This window comes from Pogona vitticeps, chromosome 3 (genome assembly GCF_051106095.1).
Source record: "Pogona vitticeps strain Pit_001003342236 chromosome 3, PviZW2.1, whole genome shotgun sequence".
In the NCBI taxonomy this organism is placed as follows: Eukaryota; Metazoa; Chordata; class Lepidosauria; order Squamata; family Agamidae; genus Pogona; species Pogona vitticeps.
In genome coordinates this window covers 28,499,144-28,505,000 of record NC_135785.1, presented here as the reverse complement: position 1 = coordinate 28,505,000, position 5,857 = coordinate 28,499,144, and positions in this window count along the sequence as shown.

Sequence of the window (5,857 nt, the reverse complement as noted above, 5' to 3'; positions counted from 1 at the left end):
TAGGGCTGCTGGGTGTAAAACCCATTGATGCCCTGGCCCATGCTAAGAGCTTGGAGGTAGCAAGAGAGCATGTGGTGTGAGTGTGGCACCTCTGCCAAAATAATTAAGGGAACAAGGGAGTAGCTTTGCTGGTCTTGTAATGCTCTATCATTGCCTCCAAGCTATCAGGGCCAATCTGTATTTTGTTAGTATATGTATGCTTGAAAATGTAACATTTTTGGAATGTAGGTAAGTCCTACTGTGAATCCCAGCTAGGGTAGACACACTGACTCAATGGCACTTACATAGGTTCCTATTGGTTCACTGGTCTTCTCTAATTGAAACCAAACACTGGATTTAGGCCTTGGATGACAGCTTTCAGAATTCCCTTGCCAGCACGGGAAATGTGACTTTTTCCCCATGGAAAGAAAAGCAGTTTGAGGTAGCAATTTTGAACAGACAGAAAAATGCTAGACCTTCTGCTATACAATCTCCCTCCATATTGCTCTCAACTGGAGCCTACTCTTACTTCCAAAAAAATTCAACACAGTTTGGTGTTGGTAAGAGTTATAAACAGGTCTGGACCAACCAAGTAGAGATGCTGGAAGCTGTAGCAAAGTTGTAGTACCAATTTTCCTTGCTTTTTCTGCTGAGCATTCTTCGCCCATCAATTATTCCCCACCGTTGGAAGACAAGATTGAATGTTCCATGTTCCCCCAAGTTAGCCTGCTATCTTCAGTTGCAGTGCAGAATATTGTTTTGTTACAACTGTTGAACTGAGGGTTAAGTCCCAACTTAGGTCAAATACCACCTTTAAGTGTATTTTCTGCTGTTACATTTTCCCTTCAGACCCACAGTTTCTTCAAAACTCCATGCCTAAGCAATCATACTGACAAATAAAGCCATGATCACCTCTTAGTGACAAATTGCAAAGCAAAAGCAAGCAAAAGTAATTTAACATATAGAATGAGGCAAGCTCCTATAAGGACAGACAATCTTTTATCTTGTCAAGGAAACTGTGATAGCAGGAAATACACTTACTGTGAGATTTGACTGCTTTGTTTCTAAATGAGCGCTAATTTGTTTGGGAAGTGTTGCCATGTGTCTTCCTAGCACTCACCAGTAGAAACACATCTAGGTTTTGGTGCTCTAGGGCAAAGCCCTAGTTTTCATGCCATAGCTATGATCCTGAATAGCTGGAATATCCTTCAGTTTCTTTCACAAAATATCTGGATGGTCCTTAAGTTTCTCCCTTGGTTATAAATGCCACTGTTCATCTCTTAGTCCTAAAGATTCTATAGTGCTTAACCATGGTATGGAAGCACAATTACACAATCATCTCTGTCATCTGGCAAGCTCCCTGACCTATGTCCATCTTTGCAAAAGGCTGCAAGATCATTTGTGCAACTGGTTGTTAGGCAGGCAGGAAGCCTATAGGAAAGGGAGGGGAGACTTATGCAGTGCCCTTTTGACTACATTTAGGCAATAGGATACTGGCCATTGTTTATTTGTGCATGTTGCTGGAAGATTATGAGCCATTTCAAATTACTGGGGTGAGAGTTTGGTCTTGTTTTGATATCACAATAACTCATGGTGACATTTATAATATCCCCTAAGTACTATAAAATAAAGGTTGTTTATGTGGATCCAAGCTTACTGTAAGATCATACCTCAGCTATTTATGGCAGCATAACTATGCTGTCTAGTTGACTGTGGTGAATGCTGATGGATGGCAGGAAATAGGAAGCCCACAGATAATGATATAGTAGAATCTCAGAGATTCAAACTGGTCAGTCAGCCGAAAGCAGCAATCATAGCCTGAAAGTTGAGCAAACTAGAAAGAACCATTTTGCTGCCAATCAGTTTGGATTTTCTACTGGGAGAGGGGATTAAAGAACTGTGTGTATAACCTGACTAGAGAAGCATGACAGGGACATCAAGAATGTATGAGGCGATTATGAGACAGGCATTTGCTAGCTGGGCACAGGCTGTTTGCTCCTTCTTCTGGCGAGCACACAATGTACATGTCAACTGATGCCTACCCACACCTTTCTGAGTCCCTGTCAGAGGCTACCATTTGTGTGTGTATGTGTGTGTGCATGCACACACACATATGCAAATGCAGGTAGGATCGGCCCATTTTGTTTTAGGAGGACGCCTAATAATGGGCTCAAACTACAGGAAGCCAAATTTAGGCTGAATGTCAGGAAAAACTTTTTAACTGTCAGAGCAGTACAACAATGGAACCAATTACTCAGGAGGTGGTGGGTGCTCCAGCGCTGGAGGCATTCAACAGAAAACTGGACAACCATCTATCAGATTTGCTTTGCTTTGGATTCCTACATTGAGCAGGGGGTGGGACTTAATGGCCTTATAGGCCCCTTCAGACTCAATTATGCTAGGATTCTATACGTGATTGCTGTGACCAAACCAAAGCAGCTGGTTGGCTGTGCTGTCAATGAAGTTTTACATTCTTAAAATAAATATTGCTAACATATAAGTGATGCTTTGAAAGGTTTTTTAAAGCCCCATCAAAACATTGCTGATGCACTATATCAATTTGAAAACAGTTACAAAGAAATGGAACGCTTCTTCTCCCTTTTCTTGTAAAGGCAAGCAACAAGGAAGCTCCCTATCTACAGAATTAGGGAAAGCAAGTGAAAAGGATGATTTAATTTCTCAAGATTGTTAAGTGGCTTTACCAAACAGCCAGCCAGCCATGTAACAGTCTTGATAAATGGGAATCCTCCTTTCCCAAAGATCAATCTTGGTCATGCTAAACAGGGTCACGAGGTGTGCTGTGGTCAATCCTTGCATGTGGACGGAAGGGTTGCCCCAAATGAAATACTATACCTCAAAGTGACTCTGTTTAGCATGATGAAGACCAATCCAGGCCAGGGTAATTTGGGTGCCTAGTCGCACACTCAGTTATGAACTTTCCCAGAGTCACAAACACAGTTCCTATTGTGGAAACATTTGTGACAGCAAACTTGTGCCAATTTATTTGTCACAGACTTCCCTATGCTGCTGCCCTTCAAATGTGTCAGGGTGAAGCCCTCATCTTCGCCTGACAGTGTGCCATGCTGGTCAAAGATTATGGAAGTTGTAGTTTGGCTCAGGCAAGTCTGATTGCTCAGTATAAACTCCCTGTGGTTTATTGGGCATAAATCTTTTTTGAAATAGTGTTAGGGCAACTGAGAACTAATGCCTGATAGCTCTGCAAGAAGAAGATTATGCTTTATAATGTAAGACATATGGCCATCTAACTGGACATGATACTCAATGTCTATCAGAATAATTAACAGACAGCTAGAAAACACCAGTCACACAGGCAACTATAAAATATCATAGACAAGGATTAAAAAAAAAAAAAGACATATGAGTAATATGGACTTAACACAGCATGCTAACAATTTCCTGGATCAAGATAATGGTCAACAAAGAAGTGCTAAAAACACTGAAGAAAAACAAAAGATCATTTTGAAAGCCAGAATACTTTAGTCACATAAAGGGAAGTGAAAACGTAATGACCACTATAGCTGATCAATAAGGACAAAATGAATAAGAAAAGTACAGAAAGGAGAATTTGCTGGCTGAAGGACTTGGGAGACTCAATATTGATAGTGAGAGCTGCCATGTTCACAGGCATAATAGCCATGATGTAAGAGATATACAGTAAAAAGAAGAATCAATCACCATTTTACATTTTTGTAGGTTTCTTAATACATATTTTTCTCATGCCTTGGTTGTCAAAAATTTTGCAACTGTCTAGTTAACCCTCAATCTTTTACTTATCACACAGTTTGCAGGTACTCAGAGCAGACTGGATTGTGCGGTTGGCTGAAATGTGAGCCCAGGAAGTGGCAAAGCCCAGAAAATGCTAAAATGCGTTAGGTGTTATGAATGAACCCTCCTATGGACAATCAGTCCCCTTTGCTCTTAAACTAAGACAGAGCTTGCTGTAGGCTCAGAGCTCAAAACACTGAGTTTTTAAAAGCAATTTACTGCTGCTAGTTGCTTTGTGAAACTGCTCATTTAACATTACTTGCTGTTTGTTCTTTGAAGCGTGTAATGTAATTATTGTGATTCAAGGAAAAATTCAGAATATTTGTGACAGCCGTTTCACAAAGACCAGGAGAAACAACTATCATGGATATGCAATATGTTCATTTATCTTTATATATCTCACAAGAATGGTAGAAGATACATTAATTGTTCACATTTTGTTTGGAGATAAATGGAGAAGATTCTAATTTTAATATAAAAAGGAACATACAGATGGGGTGGATTCAACACTCTTATATGGGCAACTCATGGTCTGAAAAGAGAAGTATCTCACCTCAAAAATTTGGGTAACACATGTCATTTACTCCCTGTGGTTGTTCAGCAAAACTCATGCTTTCTGTGGTTTTAATTTTGGAACGGAAAGAGATTAAGAGAAATGCCCATGTAGACAAAGTCCAGAAAGAGGTAAAGTGGGGGTGGGGGAGTTTCCATTCTCTTACAGTTTTTTAAATGTACTAGAATCATAGAAAAGTGAAGTTGGAAGGGGTCTACAAGGCCATCAAGTTCAACCCCCTGCTCAATGCAGGAATACAATCAAAGCATATTTGCCAGGTGATTATCTAAGTTTTTCTTGAATGCCTCCAGTGTTGGAGCACTCACCAACTCCCGAGGTAAGTAGTTCCATGGTCATACTGCTCTAACAGTTGGGAAGTTTTTCCTGATACAGTATTCAACCGAAATCTGGCTTCCATTAACTTGAGCCCATTGTTGCATGTCCTGCACTCTGGGATGATTGAGAACAGATCTTGCCCCTCCTCTGTATGACAGCCTTTCAGATATTTGAAAAGTGCTATCATATTACCTCTCAGTCTTCTTTTATCAAGGCTAAACATGCCAAATTCTTTCAGCCTTTCCTCATTAGGCTTGGTTTCCAGCCCTCTGACTATCCTTGCTGCCCTCTGAATTTGTTTCAATTTGTTAGCATTCTTCTTGAAGTGTGGTTTTCAGAACTGGACACAACTCTCAAGGTGAGGCCTAACCAGTGCTGAATAGAGGGGGGCTAGTAACTTGTGGGATTTGGAAACTATACTTCTATTTTTTTGTTGTTGTTTAGTTGATAAGTCATGTCTGACTCTTCGTGACCCCATGGACCAGAGCACACCAGGCCCTTCTGTCTTCCTCTGCCTCCCGGAGTTGGGTCAAACTCATGTTGGTAGCTTCAATGACACTGTCCATCCATCTCGTCCTCTGTCATCCCCTCCTCGCCTTCACACTTTCCCAACATCAGGGTCTTTTCCAGGGAGACTTTGCACTTATCCCTGTTCAATTTCATTCTCTTGCTTTCAGCCCTAATTTACACACAAATAGCTCACATGTATGGACATGCGCACACATGCACACACACGCACACAGAGTATGCACACTGTGGGTTTTCCCTCCACTGAAGAAGGGGGTAAAATGCTTCAAACAAAAATGCAAATATGGAACTGATTTGTCAAATTATTCATCTAGTTGAGTATTAGCTATGCTGACTGGCAGTCCCTTTTGAAGATTTCAAACAAACTATCTTGCTCAGACCCACCTAGAAATGCCAGATTTAGACCTGATGTGTACTGCATGCAATGTATGTGCTCTCCCATGTGGGCCATAATCTTGCCCATATCGAATGCTGGAAGATGCATGTTGGGCTATTTAGTCATATAGCCCTGTATTGTTAACCCTAACTGGTCACAGCTCTCTGAAGCCTCAGATGAAGGTCTGATCATTCTCACTGAAAAAGCCAGTGATGGAATCTGAGACATTCTATGTGAGGAGTATGTGCTCTACCATTGAGCCATAGTCCATTCCAATGACAGAATGTCCCCTCATCTTC